Genomic DNA, 22260 nt, shown 5'->3' on the forward strand with positions numbered 1-22260 from the left:
AGCAAACATTTAAGCTATTTATCCACCCGCAAAATCTTGAATTTCTAGTTGTGAATCTGCGTTCACGGAATTGGTGCGAACTAGTGCTTACGACCACATCGCAAAGAAACATATAAAATTTAACTTTATCCCACAAAATTTTACTTACTGAGCAATAACTCGACAAGTTCTCTAAAATGAAAAGATTTTACTCACAAACAGAGTGCAAAGCTAATGGCCAGTACTCACACTTAATGATCACGGCCACAATTTACCATATTGTCGGATACAATATTGTCGGATTGAGGGAGGACATAGAAGCAATTCAGAGGCGGACAGCTAGATTTGTTACTGGTAGGTTTGATCATCACGCGAGTGTTACGGAAATGCTTCAGGAACTCGGGTGGAGGTCTCTAGAGGAAAGAAGGCGTTCTTTTCGTGAATCAATACTGAGGAAATTTAGAGAACCAGCATTTGAGGCTGACTGCAGTACAATTTTACTGCGGCCAACTTACATTTCGCGTAAAGACCACAAAGATAAGATAAGAGAGATTAGGGCTCGTACAGAGGCATTTAGGCAGTCATTTTTCCCTCGTTCTGTTTGGGAGTGGAACAGGGAGAGAAGATGCTAGTTGTGGTACGAGGTACCCTCCGCCACGCACCGTATAGTGGATTGCGGAGTATGTATGTAGATGTAGATGATAAGATCCATCTGATGAGCTTGACAGTTATTACTTTGATCCAGCGAAGCGTCTGATATAAGTCTTTGAGATTTCCTTGAGCATCCTAGAATAACTTCTGTCATGTTTTACCCAGTCGACGCGTTACCTGTCGGTTAATGGCACTTATCAGGGGCACGTCTATAATATCGAGTATGAACAACGAGGGACAAATGACCGTGATGTGTTAGGTGTCGTGTTCGCATTCTGGTATTGGCTCGCTAAGATCTGGAGTTAATCATTACCGTTCTCTTAGAACGACTGTGTTAGACCTAGATATTGGGTAGGTGAAATATCCTGGCTGATGCAACCTGAAAACACTGACATACATACAAGGCAAATACAACATCTCGAACGACCAAAATCGAATGGAAATGCGATTAAAGTGCAACGTTGTACCTGTCTGGATAGCTATCAGTGCCAATAAACTGAAAAATACATTTCCAGATGCTAGCTCCATCTGGTCTGTACTAGCTTCGCTGCGATGCGCACGTAGTACGAGTGAGACAGCTGCTGCGTTTGGTATTTAAGTGCATTTCCAGTACTAACGACAGACATGAACAGCGGAGGCCAATTAATCGTGCAAGCGTGATTATACTGTTGCGGGAAAAGGGAGGTCGAATTTACCCACTGGATAATGAATTGATGTAAAGGATGAGTCGTTTGAATGTATGTTACGTAATATCATGCTACGGCAACTTGATAGAAAATAGAAACCGACGCAGTGGAGAGGAAAAGTGGGTGTGACAGTGGAGGAGAAACAACACAAGGGTGTTCTTGAATGTCGCAAAAAAGTCACTAACAAGTGTGCTATGGAGTATTCTTTACTGAACCTTGCACAATGTTATTTACAAGGATTATTATATTGCTGGACACAATGGATGAGAAGTCCTCTATTGGCATATTCAAGCGTGGTTCTGGAAGCTGCTAGAGCAGTTGGTCTGTACAACATTAAATGTTGTTCACATTTCGTCAGTGTCTTTGAATAAAAAAGTAATATTTAGTTTAGGGATATAACGATGCTAATGTCTCGCAGGCAGATGGAAGAAGACATGTCATTATGTAGACCACAGAAATATACGTGGCAGATTGAACATAATCATCAAATATGAAACGTCAGAGGAAAAAGCCAGATTTTTTATGGACAGGCGCATCTTCATTATTATCATAAAGAGGAGAAAAATCGACAACTGGTGTGTAACAGTCTGCTGATAGGTTCACATACACAGTTACACAACAGATGTGATTGTGATGCCACAGCTACAGAACAGCCGTGACAGGTTAGTGAATGAGTTTTACATTTGTGTGCAGGTAACACAGGATACGTTTGATCCGCAGTTTTTTAAGAACTAGCAAAAAACGAGTCTACGAAATGTCCATCCTGAAGCGAGTTACAGTGGAAAATCTACTAGAGACTCGTTGCGATTCACGTTCAATGAACAAATAATACTGTCTAACCGAAGGATGTTTCCCAATATGGTTGGCGCTATAAAGATACTGCCAATATGTGGATGTATATCTTCTTAGACTGAAAAATCTGTTAAAGACATATTGTTGATTTTGTACGCCTACAGACTGACAAAGCAAAGCTAACATTACGTGGTCGATGTTTGATGATCCACATTCATTCTGTTAGCTATTCATACAAGGAACTTGCTGCATCGAGACACTAAACTACAGTATGTATGTAAACAAAGCTACTTGGGGAACATCTGGTTAAGAAATTGATATTCATGCTGCATCGTTTGGCGGGCAGTACAGTTTTTGATGTTGAACTACTGCAGTAGAAATACGCTGCAAACGATGTAGCATCTGTGGTATTATCAGCAATCGATACAGCGCAGGGGCATCATTCCGCTATATGAAACTGGCAATAGCCTCCCGCATTAACCTGCATGGTTAATGCGAGAGGCAGCCACTAGCGACCTCTTCCTCCAACGCAGGCTGCAGGAGGGACACGCACCCCTGGATCGGCGCCGCCAGCGCCACGCGCCACGCCGATATGAGGCCGCCTCCAGTCTCTTGTGTTCGGGCTCCAGCGTTCTGACTACAGTGTTCGAATCTCGTCTTCAGTCTTCGGTATACTCCCGAAGTGGGCTTAGTTGAGACAGGGTTGCGATTACAGGTGTAACAGACTGAGGGCTCTGCTCGTCATCGGACACTAGAACTTATTGTTAGCAGCAAAACCTGTACATACTTCAGGCTACTATCTGGATTCATATCAGGACATTCAGTGGATTCATTCTACCAGATCAAGTATACAATGAGGTGACAAAAGCCGTGCGATATGTAACGGAACATGCTCCCTTATCATTACCTTTCCTCAAAAATTGTTGTCGATACCAGTATTATTTATCAAATTTTGAACGGGTCAGTATTATCTCAGTTGCTTTTCTGAAAACTTTCATATAATCTCTTATACAGTATGTTATATTTCAAGCTACAATTTATGAAAAGGAATTACTTTATAAAATATTTCAGTTCCTGTGTTATTCTCGTAAGTGCTAGTTCTGAATGTACAGTTGAAATTATTTTGTAGAAACATTTCAAATTACGTATTATTGGCAAACTTAAAGTTTCTATTATTAATTACGGAATCTTGTACTGTATACTATATTTATTTCTGGATACTTTTTTGAAATAATAAACGAAACTAATAATGTAACAGAAAATAGAAGAGGTTCATTTGTTAAGAAAAATTGTAAACTATTTTTGGAATATTGTTATTTCTGCAGAGTGTGAGAGTTGTAAGCATGAATCTGATGTGATGGGACGTATTTTTGCGTTTTTGTGCGAACAATGTAATTTCGGCTTTGTTAATGTGAAAAATCAAAATACTGTATGGTTCAAGCTCTGAGCAATATGGGACTTAACTTCTAAGGTCATCAGTCCCCTAGAACTTAGAACTACTTAAACCTAACTAACCTATCACACACATTCATGCCCGAGGCAGGATTCTAACCTGCGACCGTAGCGGTCGCGCGGTTCCAGACTGTAGCGCCTAGAACCGCTTGGCCACCTCGGCCGGCCAAAATACTGTATGACATACTAAAGTGTGAGAAAATATATTTACGTAAAAAAAATCTGCATCAGCAACCTTCAGATTTATTCAAACCAACTGTAGGACCTGATGTGACATTTTCAGCTTTAAGAATCAGCCCCCAAACAAGAAGAACTGGAGCCAACTCAACATGACAAGCTGATGTGATGGGACGTATTTTTGTGTTTTTGTGCGAACTATGTAATTTGGGCTTTGTTAATGTGAAAAATCAAAATACTGTATGGTTCAAATGGCTCTGAGCAATATGGGAGTAACTTCTAAGGTCATCAGTCCCCTAGAACTTAGAACTACTTAAACCTAACTAACCTAAGGACATCACACACATTCATGCCCGAGGCAGGACTCTAACCTGCGACCGTAGCGGTCGCGCGGTTCCAGACTGTAGCGCCTAGAACCGCTTGGCCACCTCGGCCGGCAGAAATACTGTATGACATACTGAAGTGTGAGAAAATATATTTACGTAAAAAAATTCTGCAACAGCAACCTTCAGATTTATTCAAACCAACTGTAGGACCTGATGTGACATTTTCAGCTTTAAGAATCAGGCCCCAAACAAGAAGAACTGGAGCCAACTCAACATGACAAGGTGATGTGATGGGACGTATTTTTGTGCGAACAATGTAATTTCGGCTTTGTTAATGTGAAAAATCAAAATACTGTATGGTTCAAATGGCTCTGAGCAATATGGGACTTAACTTCTAAGATCATCAGTCCCCTAGAACTTAGAACTACTTAAACCTAACTAACCTAAGGACATCACACACATTCATGCCCGAGGCAGGATTCTAACCTGCGACCGTAGAGGTCGCGCGGTTCCAGACTGTAGCGCCTAGAACCGCTTGGCCACCTCGGCCGGCCAAAATACTGTATGACATACTAAAGTGTGAGAAAATATATTTACGTAAAAAAATTCTACAACAGCAACCTTCAGATTTATTCAAACCAACTGTAGGACCTGATGTGACATTTTCAGCTTTAAGAATCGGATCCCAAACAGGAAGAACTGAAGCCAACTCAACATGACAAGCTAAGTAAACTAGAAAGTTTAATCTAATCTTCGCTCCTCTCAAATCTTCATAAAAGACTGTGTTTAATGTGGACAACAGATGGGGAAAGGAAGGAGGGGGTAGATTAGAGATATCAATATGCATATATACAGATGGCGGTAGTAGCGCGTATATAAGGTATAAAAGGGCAGTGCATTGGCGGAGCTGTCGTTTGTAATCAGGTGATTCACGTGAACAGGTTTCCGACTTGATCGTGGCCGCTCGACGGCAATTAACAAACTTTGAACGCAGGTTGGTGGTTGGATCTAGACGCACTGGAGATTCCATTTCGGAAAATGCTTAGGGATTTCAATATTCCACGATAGGCAGTGTGAAGAGCATGCTGAGTGTACCAGATTTCAATCATTACCTCTCACCACGAAGGGCGCAGTGGCTGACGACCTTCAGTTAACTATCGAGAGCAGCGGTGTTTACGTACAGTTATCAGTGCCAACAGATAAACAACACTATGTGAAATAACCGCAGAAATCAATGTGTCACGTAGCAGCGTAGGAGCATGCAGCAGCCTTTTAAGAGAAAGCTTTCTTTCCACTTTGCTAGGTTAAATTTAGCTGGTATTGTGCTGCATAGTGGTGGTTTATTGTTAACACAGCACACAGATTAGGTTTATATGTTTTGTTTATTATTTGTTAACCTTACTCATCCGACATCTCTGATCGGTTTCTTTGTTGATGGGATTTATTTTGGAAATTTGTGGTAAGGTCTTATGGGACCAAACTACGGTCCCTAAGCCTACACACTAATTAATCTAACTTAAACTAACTTACGCTGTGGACAACACACACACATCCATGCCCGAGGGAGGACTCGAACCTCCGACGGGGGGAGCTGCACGGACCGAGACAGATGGGATTTACGGAACACGATGTTTAGTGTGTGCGTTCCATATTCTTTGAAAATTTTATAATATTTGTGCATGTTATTACAATGTTAATTAAATACTGCCATTATTATTTCAGTGAAATTGTCTGCATGTACCGTAATATTGCTACAGTTGATAAAACAGTAAAAACAATATATCAACTCTATGCAAATTCCAAGCCACATACGACCGGTATCTTGCGAACATATTAAAACACAACCAAATGCACCTTGATAAGGATTCGTGAAAATGTTTTCAGCTGTTACTTTGCTTTTTAGCGTACTACATTTCAGTCTTCCACAGCTTTCTTAGTACAGGCTTTCCATTTAAGCTCATAATGTTCATATTGTTACTTCTCTTTTCTCCAAGGATCTCATTTTTCAGAGTGACATGCATGCTTCTATGGCTTTGCGTTTCTCCTATAACTATTGCATCGTTTTTCACTTTCTGTCAGTCTCATTTTTTAAACGCCTGTATTCACTTCTGCCTGCACTATTTGCAGCATTTTTATATTTTCTACTTTCGTCAATTAAATTCAATACATCGTGTCTCATCCAAGGATTTCTACTGGGGATTGTTTGTTGCCTAGAGTTACCTCTTCTGCCTTTGCTATTCAATCTCTCAAAACTTCCCATCCGTCTTCTATTGCATTCCTCCCTCTTGGTTTATAATAGTCGCATAATGCTAACTCAAAGCCTGTAATTAATCTCTCCTTCCAGCTTATCTAGGTCCTATCTTCTTAATTCACTATCTTTCTCGAGTTACTGCAGTTTTAATTTGTATTTTATGTCGAATAAATTGTGGTCAAAACCCTCATCCCACTCTGCAGACATTTTGAAGTTAAAAATCTGGTTTAGAAATCTCTTTAGTTGTACTGTACGATCTACCCAAAACCTTCCGCGGTCTGCAGGTCTCCTGCCCGTATACAACTTTCTTTCATGATACATAAACCAACTGTTAACAATGATGAAATTGGGCTGTGTGCAAAATTCATCCAGGTGGCTTTCCCTTTCATTCCTTTCCCACGTGTTCTACTAAATTTCTTTCTCTCCTCTCTTATTTATTTATTTATTGAACATGCCCCCATTACAATGTAATGTTACATATTTGAAGGTCAACTGAAAATGGTATCTGTAGAATTTTATATCAACAAAGATAATGCAGCTCTTGTGGCTATATCGGGTGTCTTACATATCAAATACAAAATTAGAATGTGTCAAAACTTAACATAACTGAAACAGTACATCTATATCTACATGTGCAAATTTGACTCTTCAAGATATTTGCAACTGAACTTTGAAGTATGGATAGTGAACGTTGTTTTGTGACAGAATGTAATAACTAGGTCAGTGACGGTATGTGCTACAAACATAAATCGGTTAACCTTGTAACATACATCCATGTTTTTCAGGACATCTATGAATTCATAAATGTCAGAAAAGTATCGTCATGCAACTGAGAATCCTACCGAATCACAAAATAGCAAAATATCTGCCGTGGATTTAAACTGTGTCTAATTTATTGATGGGCCATCGGCCACCTGTTCCAGTCATCTACCTCCCGAAAGTGTCCATCCCTCTCATTGAACTACTGCCATCTAAAAGCAGGAAAACCGGAAAATCCCCGTATGGGGAGTTTGGACGATGCGTCAGTTGCTTAAGAGGGCCAGCTATGTTCCCTTCAAATGGTGGGCTTTGAGGCAAACTGAAAGACGGCTACTTACAGCTCTGTAAGAATCTATAATGATTTATTGTCAAATATTAATACAACACTGAATACATCGGCAATCTCAGATAAATGAGTTGTATCAAATGACACAACTGTCCTTCAATATCTTTAATATTATAGAAGTTAATATTCCACAGTGAATAAACATTTACACAATGAACCTCTGAATTAACAACTTTTAATTGCTTCACACGATTTCAACAAACAATACCTCTGATGAGAGCATTGCACCATAGCTATCATACCTGAATGCTACGTATCTGTCTATATTTTATTTATTGATTTACGGTGTCTTTTACATCTGTTTCAATATGCAAATGTTTATCAGAACGTCGTATCCACCACTGGTACACTTTAACTTCTGAAGCATTTTATGTTTCGAGAGATCTGAATGTGCTCCAGAATGGGACTGTAGCTTTTTTCCGCTTGGTTTACGGAACTGATAATAGAAGTAATATGAGTTACTGTTCTCTGAGTCACGTGTGTTAATTTGTGAATCATCATCTTGAACTCTGAAGTGTTTTAAGCTGGTGGATATTTCGTGTATGGTAATCACGAAATGGACTTAGTTTCAGCGTATCTTCGATGACTGTTTAGTTTAGGGATTGTAACACCATTCTCGTAACGCTCTCAACGTAACTTTACTGCATTTAATAAGGATATTTGCTGTCTGTATTTTAACTGAATATCGGAGGACCACTTGCCGTTTATTTGAGATGTCATTTCTTGAATAAACAGTATTCAGCATAATTCTCTGTCGAAGAACCCTTGCTATTAAATTATTCATTTAACTTTTGTTTTGTGTTTCTGTGTATTTTATTGACTCGAAATTCTAGCCAGTGCAGCGAGTTAGCTGCGGAGCATGAAATCAGATGTGTGTGGATCGACCCTATGACTACATCGAGCTGCTATTTTTAAACAGAGCCGTACATAGTATACATGCCTGAAGTTCGAGTAACAGCAGGTAAAGACCCAACTCGTTTGCTCGTACGGACTGCTGTTTAGAAGAGCAACTACTCGGCAGTAGCCCTTCGGTACTGTTGCATCTTCCTTTTTTATTTCAGTTACAGATATTTGCCCTAGCTTATTGTTTTCTGTCATGTTCTGTCATGTGCTGTTCTCTAAGAAGATATTCTGCTTAAGGAGGTAAAATACGGGAGATCCACCCGTAGCAATAAAAGTCGTGTGACGCGTATCAGTGCGACACTAGCGTTCCCACTGGAGCGACAGAATATGCGATACCATCCGCGACGTGACTCGGAGTATGACAGGCAACACGACAGCGCGAATCACGCTTCTCTTTCAGTTTCAGCTGCAATCATGAGCTCTTTTGAAAAAAACTTCATTCGGCTCAAAAAAAAAAAAAAAAGGAAGTACTTGGTTCACCTGTGCGGTGCTATAAACATCAATATAGTTCAGCTGATGTCTGTCCTGTCTGTCCTGAGGACTGTCGACGAGAATACAAATTCTACGAATTCTGCAGCATGAGACCAGTTTCCACTTTTGGGAGCAACTAGTGTGAGATATTCTGACAAACAAGGGCACAAAGTTTCAACTTGCTGTTTCTTCTGGTGAGAAACTACTCATCACAATAAGATAAACTGATGAAATTATGTTAATGGCGTTAAAAATGCAACCATGAAAAGTTTTTTGGAAGACCACGAAGTATGGTACTTTATGCAGCGTGGTACATATATAAGTAACTGTTACAGATTAATAAATCTAGGATATAACTTCTACAACTACTCTGTTTCGCCAAGTAGTATGTGATTCAGCTTAAGGAGTATTCAGAAGAAACGTTACCAGTAATGAAGTGAGATCAGTCACCATCGATGATGCAGCAGTGCGTAGCGAACTCTGTGTTCGGGTAGACAATGTCTTTGAAGAAACGAAAGAAGCCTGTTGTGATAAGGAAAATCCTGAATTCTTTTCCGCTTCATCCAGCTGCTCATTCCTAAGTAACAGGGATTATCTATCCTATCTCTTTTACGCTTGGCACAAAGTGTTCAGAAGAGCATAGACTGAGAAAACATCCAATTAGCTTCACCGGATAATGATTCCCGTTGTCTTTTTATTTAAGTAAATTTTTTCGTTTCCATCTTAGGCTTGTACTGTTGGTATACAAAAAAAACAAAAAAAAAACGTGAGACAGCTTGAAACACGTATGTTGTGTGGCGGCGATGGCGAGGCATTGCAGAGTCTCTGACCAGAGAGCTATTTGTCGTTCCTAGTCTGCGCTTGACCGCGCGAGAGTTCAGTTGCGAGTTAGAGTTCGAGAGTAGTAGCGCATGCGAGATGACGTAGTCCACTGGTCAAGATTCAGGACGAGGTAGATTTTTAAATAAGGTAATGAAGCAGCATTGCGCACATTTGATAATGTAATGTAAATCAACTGTAACTAATTTGTTCAAGAATCGCCCCAATAATAATTTTGTTTTTAAACCAAGCATTTTAACAAAAGAAACATTTTATTGTAAGAAATATTTCCCTTGGTATTCCTTAAAGAAAAGTTTCCCTTAAATTCAAAATTTTTGCAATGCATTTCCTTCGAGCTATGGCGAAAAATAAGAGCAGATCCAGTTTTACTGAGGTAAGAATTTGAGTTTAATCAGGGCCTAAAGATCGACATTTCGGTCTATTTGCGTTTTCATTGTCACTGAGATTTTATTATCACTGAATTGACTTTCATTTTTGTGAGGAACTTATACTTGGGTCAGATTGCTATTTTTTTCATTTAATTGTCATTGTCATTAAATTTAATTACGGGGAGGCTACACTTAGCTCTATGTCTATTCTCATTTAAAATATTATCTTAAATTTCTCTGGGGAGCTTACACTTGGCTCCATCTCTATTAAATATTGTCTTTCAAATTTTTGTGGGGAGGTTACACTTGGCGACACCCGGTCCAGGATCGTATTTCGTTGAGAATCTTCTGAAACGTAGCCAGATATCTGCTCTTATTTATTTAATATAATTAACATTTGGCGCAACGCTTTTACTAATTTTGTGTCTTTCTTTCCACAGATCATCGGCAATTCGTTGCTCTGTTGTATATTTGTGTGTTGTTTTTACATTGTGCTTATTTCTTTTGTGAATAATTGTGACTATTGTAAAAATGCCGCGAAAGACTATGAATAGTGTATCGCGAGGTATTATGAACGAAATAAGCGAATTAAATAACTTCACCAATAGTACTAGTGACACGCAGTGTAATGATGACAATCCTGCGTTCACTGAAAATCAGTGCGTTCCAACCACCCATGATGATTTTTGTCTTAATGATGAACAAACGAACTCGGTTATGTCCTCTGCTGATTTGACGACAATCGATGACGCGGGACGCTGTATTGTAATGAGCGCTGCCCAGCCTAACACAACCGGTTTACTAAATTCACGTGATGAACACACAATTTTGTCTAATGAAAATGAACAGGATACACAAAGTACGACGGATTTATTTAATTCCGAAATAGTGACCGACAGTGTACATTCGACTGGCAAACCTTTTTGTAAATCTCAGAATAACCAAATGGTTACAGAAAGCGAGACAATTCCAGATCCACCATTGAACAGCACAGAGAATAGAAATGCTAATTTTGTGTCGGATCCAATTAGGGCATTATTGATACAAATTCTTGAATCAAACAAACAACAGAGTGAAGATTTCAAACAACAACTTAGTGAACAGGCCAGACAACAGGATAAAAAACAAGACAGTCTTAAAGAAGATCTCAATCAACAACTTAGTGAGCAGAACAAACACTTAAATGAAAAATTAGACAACAATTCCAAACAGTTAAATGAAAAATTAGACAACAATTCTAGGCAGCTTAGTGAACAAATTAGAGCCGTTGCCGCGCAGTGTCAAGATACTAAGGAACAGTTACGCGAGGAAATTGAGGCGTGTTCAAGAAAAAGTAGCGAAGAAATTAGATCTGTTGCGCAAGAATTAAGGGAAATGCAAATAGCTACAACAGAAACACTTAGAGAGGAAATTAGCGGAGTCGCTAAACAATGCTCTGAAAAGGCTACACAATTACGCGACGAGTTTAAAGCAATGACAGCAGAACTTTCGCGCACAATGGATGAAAAGATTGACGCGAAATTCGACCAACAGAACTCTCAAATTAACGAACGTCTTAGTGTTCACATACAAAACAGTGATACGCGTTTCCGCAAATTCATACAGGATCAAAATAAAGTAAAACGACTAGTAATGGAAACAATCACAGCACAGAGACAGGAAGACAAACGTAAAATGTTTGCGAAGGCAAAAACGTATGTAGACAACAATATTGCTACGGTATCGGACAAAATTAATACCATCGAACAGTTGAACGCGGAATTACGTGATGAGATTTCTGACCTTAAATCAAAAACAGATACACACACAGCAGATATTCAGATAGTGACAGACAGATTTGAACAATTAGAACTAACACAGGATTCCGATGTCGTGAAAGCTGACGTTAAAAAATTGAACGAAACCACACGTAAATTACAAAAACAGATTAATACTACTGACACTAAAAACGATGATCAGGTTAAAATACTGACTGAAAAATGTGATGAATTGGCCAGTCGTATTGACGTTATTGAAAGTAATAATGACAACAAATCAGACGATACTTCACCGGTTTCATTTAACCAAACACCTGAATTTCAAAATTTACAGCAGACGATTAATGAGATCGATTCGTCTAATAACAGCTTGCATAGAAAATTGTCAAGTTTACAGCAAGAGGTAGCAGAGATAAAAAATATTTCAGTTAATAACACATCACAGCAGACGCCACTTTGCGAACATTTGTCAGACTCGCGCAGCGCGTATAATTTGGGTAATCTACAGAGGGTACGGGACTTAGATTCCGAACAACCACAGTTTAACAGATTCTGTTACAATCCTGAACCTGTTCCATCACACATAGACGATAATTTTGATTACAAACATTTTCTATCAGTAAGAAAATTTAAAGTGTTTAAAAATGACAGAACACAGATTCACCCACTGGATTGGATTCAACAATTTAGCTTTGCTTTTCCACCGACTTGGCCCGTTACGCATAAACTTGAATTTATTTGCAGTTTTTTGGAAGGCGAACCGGCAACTCGTATGAGACCGATCGCGAGGCAATGCTATTCGGTAGAAGAGTTTCAGAATGCTTTTCTGTCAGCGTATTGGTCGAAGACGACACAGCGCGGAATTAAAGATCAATTAATTAGTTTACCAAATTATGAGAACTCCAATTTTTCCACTGTCACGCAATTTTTTTAGCACATGGTCCAACAAAACCAGTACTTAAGTGAACCTTATAGTGAATCTGCACTCATTCAATTATGCATTTCTAAATTGCCGCGATCATTAAGAGTGTCACTTCTAACGGGTCAGCAAAAAGAAAACATTTCGGCATTCAGAGATCTGTTACAGCTCTTGGAAGTACAACAATCTGATTATTCTTTTGTAAATAAAAATTTTTCTTATAATTACCAAGGTCAGCAAACTTACAGTAATTACGGTCAACCACGTAGTTTCAATAGCAAAAGTAACAGACGCTTTAGGAACGACAATCACCAGAACTTTGATAGCAGGCAAAATTTTAATTACCGGTATCGTCAAAATTTTGAGCAACAGGAATCACATTTTGGTAACAATAGACGTTTTCCACCGCAACAGCATGAAAGTCATCCGGTTAGTATACCTAACCAACAATGTTATGCACAAGGTCAACCAGGCTTTAATGTTTCGCCGCGTACACGTATAGTCCCTGATACAACAAATAGTAACGCACGGCAGCAAAGAAACAACTTCGTACAAAAAACACATTATTTCAATTCCTATCGCAATGCACCGTATAGGAATGACTATCACGACAGACGTAAAAACGATGAGCAAAATTATCAGCGTACATATAATAACAGTCGGTCTTACCAACAGAAAAATAATCAACAAGAACATATTCTCATGAATGAACCCGACAGTAGGTATCATCCAGAGCGTAATACGTCTGGAAGAAGTAATAGAACAGTTCAAATAGTAGAAATGCCACAGAATCGTCCTGACAATAATAATACGTCAGATAGATTTTGACTAGGTACAGTAAAGATCGCATCTTCCAGTAACACAAGCACTACTTTTGACACGCAGAATGTTGTTCACGAAAATGTTATTACTTTCGACGACATCCGAGACACTCTTTTACAGGAAAGACCAGTTGTTCAGAAAACTATTTCACACCCTGTCATCGAAATTAAAATTGGTTCATCGAAATTTTCAGCAGTAATTGATTCTGGCTCACCTATGTCAGTTATTAAAGAAGAAACTTTCAACAAGTGCAACAAAGAGAATACCTATCCTACATTACCATTAGGCAAAACGAAAGTGAAAGGAGCAGTATCAAGTAAAGGAGTAGACGTTAAATTACAGACACACTTATCATTTTGTATTGCAGGTCATACTTTTCACTCAAATTTTTGGATTGTTCCTTTATTGACAACAGACGTTATTTTAGGTACTAATTTTCTCGTACAACACGACGCAGTGGTTGATTTTCAAAATTCCTATTTAATGTTGAAGGATGAAAATGTGCAATTGGCTTTAGAATTTCAGCACTCATTATCTGCGGAAGAACAAACAATTAATCGTACAGAGGTCATTTCCGCAACACGTAACATAGACTGTAATTCCGCATTGTTCACAGACACGTACATACATAACTACAACACTCTAGACGAAGCTGACTACGACGTAATACAGATGATTTCCGATAAAGTTAAACAAAGCAGTGCAAATACAGACGATGAACGAACGCAATTATACAAAATTCTTTTACAGCAAGCTCCAGTTTTCGACAACATTCCTGGTACTATGTCCGGCTTTATGTATGAATTTCAAGTCAAACAGCACGACACATTTAAAGCCAAGCATTATCCTATTCCATATATTCATAGAGAACAAGTTAAAAAAGAATTGCAGGATATGCTCGACCAAGGAATTATTGAACCAGCAGTTAGTCCGTACATAAACCCGGTACATATTGTTAAGAAAAAAGATGGCTCACTTCGCCTTGTACTTGATTCACGTCACATTAATGACATTATTATTAATGAAACAGATCGACCACAGACTTTAGAGGAACTTCTACAAAAATTTCACGGTACAGCTGTTTACTCTACATTAGATTTGAAATCGGGATTTTCGCAAATTCTACTTCACCCGAATTGCAGAAAATACACAGCATTTCTCTGTTTTGGTGACTGTTATCAATTTTGTAAATTACCGTTCGGCTTAACTATTTCTTCTGCAGCTTTTATTCGCGGTTTGAACACAATACTTCCGACAGAACTTAAGGACAGAATTAAGACGTACGTAGACGACATTCTTATCGCAGAAGCTAACTGGACAGAACACAATATGATTCTTGAACGACTGTTACAAACTTTTCGTGCACAAGGACTCACAGTTAATCTCAGTAAATCGCATTTTGGTAAAACTACTATAAAATTTCTTGGACACGTAATTTCAGCAGAAGGCATTGCGCCTGATCCGGAAAAACTTCAAGCTCTACGTGACATTACTGTTCCTACGACAAAGAAACAATTACGCAGTTTTTTGGGCTTAATTAACTTTTTTCGTAAATTTATTCATCACTCTGCTTTAGACACACCTAGATTATGCCAATTAACAGGTAAAAACACTATTTGGTCATGGGATAAGCAAGCACATTCTGAATTTGTGAACCTGAAACATGCTTTGCTGAATGCTCCACTTTTATCGCACCCAGATCTTACCAGAAATTTTTCCATTGCCACCGACAGTTCTAACACCGCTTTAGGCGTACACATTTTTCAGGAAATTGAAGAAGATGGCTGTACAATAATTAAAAACATCGCATTTGCAAGCCGCATTTTGTCACCTGCTGAACGAAATTATTCCGTTACAGAACTTGAAACATTATGTGTTGTTTGGGCTTTTACGAGATTTCGGCACTTTCTTTATGGCAGACATACCACCGTATACACAGACCACAGAGCGATACAATTTTTGCTTTCAGCTAAATTCACTCATGACACATTAAGCAGATGGAAACTTTATTTACAGGAATTTAATTTTACGATTGTTCACATTCCCGGCACACAAAATGTTGTGGCAGATGCATTATCTCGTTCTCTCAGCAACAATCAGCAAGACGTCGCAACCAACTTCTGCAAAGCGAATTTCAGTGTCATGTACATTCAGCAAGTTGCATTTGAAAATTTTATTTCGTCGTCATTACAGGACATAGCACAAGAGCAAAGTAAAGACAATGTGTGGAAAGAAATTAAACACCTTTGGCAAGATAGGAATAATGTTACGATTAGGAACCACTACACTGTACGCAATGACATTCTGTTTCGCCGCTCTCATCCAGACAGCAACAATTGGTTATTATGCATTCCTGACGAACTTGTTAACAAATTAATCTGGTACACTCATTTAAGCTACGCACATTACGGAGCCAGAAAATGTTTTCTTATACTGAGACAGAACTGTTATTTTACCAACATGGAAAAACGTATACGACGAGTTTTAGCGTCATGTAAAATTTGCCAGAAAGCTAAGTCAGACACCACTTCACACATTCCTCCAATATATCCCATTGTACCTGTTAAATTAAGACATATGGCCGCAGTAGACATTATTGGTCCAATTCCGAGAACTAACAGAGGTTTTTGCTACATTTTTGTCGCTGTTGAGCTCACTTCAAAATTTGTTACTTTCACTCCGTTACGCAAAGCTACTGCTAAAACTGTTTCGAAAGCATTTGTAAAACATTTTCTATTTCATGTAGGGCATGTGATGAGAGTAATTTCTGATAATGGATCACAATTTCGTTCTGCTATATGGACACGCATGTTACGAGCTAGAAACATTTCTCCGATCTATATATCCAAGTACCATGCTTCTTCGAACCCTTGTGAACGATTATTGAAAGAAATTGGTAAACTGTGTAGAATATACTGTCACAAAAGACATATTGATTGGGACACACACATATTCTCATTCCAACATGTAATTAATTCCATTCCAAATGAATCCACTATGCTATCTCCGTCTGTTATACTGAAAAACGTTGAACCACCAAACAAAATTAAAGAATTAGTAACATTTCCTACATCTCGTCGATTACGACACCACGAAATAATTGACATTGCGCTGAACAACATCAAACGTGCCGCAGAGCGCCGGAGAAGACAACAAAAACAGGTTTGTACGCGCCGAGACTTTCACATTGGACAGAAGATATTAGTACGAACACTCTATTTATCCAATAAAATAAAAGTAAGTGCAGTAAATTTGAACTTCTATACGCAGGTCCATATCGAATTCGCAGTATTCCTCACCCCAATGTTATACACGTCGAAACTCTGAGAACCAGAAAATCGAAAGGAAACCACCACTTATCCAACATAAAACCCTTTATTGAGTGAACATACTTTATGATTTATCACACTGTAATGTTATTTACTCTGATGATTATCGTATTTTTCTTGGCAAGTGCCCGGCAAGGTAAGGTTAGCAGGTCGCTCTTCTTGTCGTTACACATCAGACCGTGCATATTTTTCCAGATGAACTTACGCATTTTATGAATAATTATGCAATTCTATGTAATGACATATTAATTTTATCAAATTCTCTCTCCATTAAAGTCTTTAATTCTCGCCTCTAAGGTATAACACACCATTTGACTTTGACATTTTTGCCCTATGATATCTCAACATCGTGACTATTTTACATTTTTCTCTTTTTTCTGCTGCATTGTGATATTCTCTGTACATTTTTGCCTTTGAACACTGTCTATGCTTTTGACATATTACGTTTTCTGTCATGTTATGCTGTATGCTTAATTGTGTCACCATTAACCAGTCATTATTTAGTGGGTATATGATTTAAATGCAAGACATTAATCTTTGTTCATCAATTTCAGAAAGAAATGATGCGTAAAGGAAATAAGTTAAACAGAAATGGGAATTTCAACTACGGAATAGACGAAAGAAGATACAAACACCTTATGAGGAAGAGTAAATGGATCAGAATTAACAAGCATTAATAAGAATATACTATACACATCGTAGAATAGCAGTCTTAACTAATTTTTTCTTTCAGAATACAAGGCGATTGATGCAGGCTGTCAGACAGAACTACACATCTTAGTTTTAAGTGATGAAATATGCTAGAGATAAGGAATAGTTGTGTAATGAATAATGAAGTGATTTTTTTGCAGTTGATAATGAATGCTGATGAAGAGTAATGATGAAGAATATGCTACTATGAATAATGAAGTTTTTCTTTACAGGTGATGATAATAATGAAGTTAAGATAATATGGATAATGAAGTTTTTCTTTACAGATGAGGATGATGTTGAAGTTTATGTATTTATGCTATGTAGTTATTTAAGTATTTGTTGCAGTTTGTTTTGACAGTATGTTTTATATCGTGTGGTATGATGACTGAAGGTTTTAGAAAGGACAGCTATGGAACACATTTTTATACACATTTCACTACCTGTTAATTCGAAGTTCACTACTTTTCAACATAGTATGCGTTTCTTCTTTCAGCTCAATAATCCATTTTGAATTTTTTCCAGGAGAAGCCTTTCATGATAGTTACTAAACTTGTTACTTATTAAGCCTATACTAGTACTTGCATTGTTTTTTTATTTTACCCACTTGTGTCACAACCTTGCTACAGCTGACTCATGACGAATGACGTTACACATTTTTCATTTACAGGAACAACCCAGAAGCAATTTTTTTTCTTTTTATCTTCTTGCTTTCCCTTATAATTACCTAAAGCAATGCATTGCTATCTAACTAGCACATAAACAAAAAAAAATGTATTACCAGTCCCAAATAATGCTACTAGTTTAAGAGAATTCTGAATAATACTGATCAGCTCTGAATAGTATGTCACTTCAGTAATGACTTCTTAATGATAAAAAAATATATATAAAATAATGCTTTGTAACTGGCAAATAATTGCCACTGTTTATTGTAATGAGACTACTTATAATGCCCATGATTATTAATGCTATGACTGTAATTAACTGATTTTTAATCATGACTTCTTAATGGTGTGTATCACCAGTTTCAAATAATGCTACTCATTTAAGAGAGTTCTGAATAATACTGAATGATGAACAATGTTTTATACTATTCAATACTTGCTGGCCATTAAGTGCCGATAATTAATGTAACTAAATGAATTATGTTACTAATTATGCCATTAATTAGCTTCTGTTTTCAATGATGACTTTTCATGTTTTGGTAACTGGCCAATGGGTGCCAATAATTTGTATAACTCAATGAATTATGTTAATGCTATGCCAATAATTGGCTCTCCTTTTCAATGATGACTTTTGATGAACATTGTTCTGTCGTACTAAATATGCTTAGTGACTGGCCAAGGATTGCCACTGTTTATTGTAATACGATTACCCATGATGCCAATAATTTAATTTTATGAACATTATTCTGTAATACTAAATACATTGTACAGAAATGTTCAATAACTGGGCTATGAATGCCGCAAACTACTAATGTAATTCTCAATGAAGACTACTATGTGACTTAATGTCCTTCACCTTCTGACCTAACTACCTGGAATTACAGTAATATCCATTTGTCCTGTCCATCCTCATGATCATGGAGCACTATATTTGGATTTTGCACTAATTCTACGTTGGTGTGCCTTGTAAGAGCGTGGTGTTGACACGACATGCTGTCCACCACCGTGAGCGATGAAGACGTTATTATGGTCCCACTGTTTGGTGTACCTGATGTACTGCCAAAATGATAACAGGAAATATTACTACGACATTTCAGTGTCTTGGATACGCTGATAAATACTTCTGGGAAAAGAACTGCAAATTGTCTCACTTGGTGTTGTACTTCTGTGGAAAGATATGGACTTTCAGTGCAGCTGCGTGCAACCTAAGTGCTACAACCATGATGCAATCCTTCCTATTCCTTCCCTAATTCTTGTAAAATGAAAAAGTCATATACAGTGCGTGTGCACTTCCTTTCTTTTGTTAATAAGATCAGTTATCCTGAAATTACTAAAGACTTGTATAGTGCATGTGCACTTTATCACACTCCTTGATTTGTTTGTTTGTTGTAGAAAAATACTAGAGAGTACTACAGCCCGTGTGCACTTTTGTCATTTGTCAATATGATTTTTACTCATTAGGTTTATTTGTCGTAAAATTATTAGAGAGTTTTTCAGTGTGTGTGCACTTTATGCCATTTGTACTCATTATGTATACATTTTGTGGTTTTCTGATATGTTCTGTACTACAGTGCGTGTGTATTTTTACCATTTATTAATATATTTTCTGATTTGCTGATATATTCTCAACTGCACTGCATGTGCACATATGTCACTTGTCAAAATGATTTTTTTTACCTTTGCGTTTTTTTGTTATGAAAATGCTAAAGAGTTTTTCAGTGCATGTGCACTTATGTTATATGTTAATATGTTTTCTACTGAACTTCAGTGCCTGTGCACTTTTCTCATTTTTCAATATGATTTGTACTCATTCTGTATACCTTTTGTGATATGTTCAATACTTCAGTGTGTATGCACGTATGTCATTTGTTACTCATTATATATACATTTCGTCATTTGCTGATATGTTCTGAACTGCAGTGCATGTGCACTTATGTCACTTGTCAACATGATTTTTTGCCATTCTGTTCTGAAAATGCTAAAGAATTTTTCAGTGCGTGTGCACTTTGTTATCTATCAAATAATTTGTATATACATTTTTCTGATTTGCTAATATGTTTTGTACTCACATTTTGTCTTTGTCTGAACTGTTTTGTACACGGTGCATGTGCACCACATTCAATTCATGTACTACATCTGAATATTCTGTAAATTGTAAAAGATGATTAATTAAAGAAAAAAATTTTGCCGCGCTTGGCAAGTCCAAATGACTCACCATCGCTGCCAAATTTTTGCCCCCCCCCCCCCCCCCCCCCAGTGGAGGGTTATGAAACACGTATGTTGTGTGGCGGCGATGGCGAGGCATTGCAGAGTCTCTGACCAGAGAGCTATTTGTCGTTCCTAGTCTGCGCTTGACCGCGTGAGAGTTCAGTTGCGAGTTAGAGTTCGAGAGTAGTAGCGCATGCGAGATGACGTAGTCTGTGGTAGTAGCGCGCGAGAGATAGTAGCAGTTGTATGTGAGGAGTCGGCGGGCGTCGACATGGCACACTGGTCAAGATTCAGGACGAGGTAGATTTTTAAATAAGGTAATGAAGCAGCATTGCGCACATTTGATAATGTAATGTAAATCAACTGTAACTAATTTGTTCAAGAATCGTCCCAATAATAATTTTGTTTTTAAACCAAGCATTTTAACAAAAGAAACATTTTATTGTAAGAAATATTTCCCTCGGTATTCCTTAAAGAAAAGTTTCCCTTAAATTCAAAATTTTTGCAATGCATTTCCTTCGAGCTATGGCGAAAAATAAGAGCAGATCCAGTTTTACTGAGGTAAGAATTTGAGTTTAATCAGGGCCTAAAGATCGACATTTCGGTCTATTTGCGTTTTCATTGTCACTGAGATTTTATTATCACTGAATTGACTTTCATTTTTGTGAGGAACTTATACTTGGGTCAGATTGCTATTTTTTTCATTTAATTGTCATTGTCATTAAATTTAATTACGGGGAGGCTACACTTAGCTCTATGTCTATTCTCATTTAAAATATTATCTTAAATTTCTCTGGGGAGCTTACACTTGGCTCCATTTCTATTAAATATTGTCTTTCAAATTTTTGTGGGGAGGTTACAAGCTCTACACACTGCACAGCAGAGCATAGTAGGCAGCAGTTGCCCTGAGTGTGGCAAGTAGCAGCCAACCTTGTCGTGGACAGCCTCCAATATAGCCGAGATATTTTCTCGAGATTAGAAAGACCTACCACTCTCTTTTCACCGTTGAAAACAATTTCATTATGTTAGGTACATTTCGTTTGCAACACTGTATGTCCTAAAATACACCAGACGTAAACTGGCCAGCGACTACATTGTTCATTGCAAAATTTTCAAAATATGCCCAGTGGTTTACTTGTTTCTGAAGTATGGCTAACAGCGAAAACACAACCAATTCGTTATAAAGGTGCGATGTGGGCTGTAAATTTTTTTTCCGAATGGTTTCCTTACAATCGAATAAGAAAGGCTGCATAGCAAAGAACATATGCGAATCTAAAAATGTTGGTTTTTTAATTTGATACACCAAAAGAAAGGATTTCCTGAGAAACTAAGTAGAGGGACAGACGTAGCTTCGTTTCATTCACGTAAGACAATGTTTTTCGAGGCACATATGATGACTCGAAATTTGTGTCGTATGACACAGGTGCATGGACCAGCCAGCACAGTCTGTTGTGCTGGGCTGTATGACTGAGATATGTGTCGGTGCGGTGTCGCTCTAGTCTCAGTGTCTGAACCAGTTGAGTTGCTTCAAGTACTTTTCTATGCACTTTATCAATGCGAGTTGTTTCGCGTGTTGTATTAATTATACGAGTGCCTCGTATCTGTTCTTTCGGACATGGCCGGCCGCTGTGGCCGAGCGGTTCTAGGCGCTTCAGTCCGGAACCGCGCTGCTGCTACGGTCGCAGGTTCGAATCCTGCCTCGGGTATGGATGTGTGTGATGTCCTTAGGTTAGTTAGGTTTAAGTAGTTCTAAGTCTTGGGGACTGATGACCTCAGATGTTAAGTCCCATAGTTCTCAGAGCCATTTCGGACATGTCCGAAGGAGCAGACACCACGCCGAATCCGCAACTGTAATACATTACATGTAAA

This window comes from Schistocerca nitens, chromosome 4, assembly GCF_023898315.1.
Source record: "Schistocerca nitens isolate TAMUIC-IGC-003100 chromosome 4, iqSchNite1.1, whole genome shotgun sequence".
NCBI lineage: Eukaryota > Metazoa > Arthropoda > Insecta > Orthoptera > Acrididae > Schistocerca > Schistocerca nitens.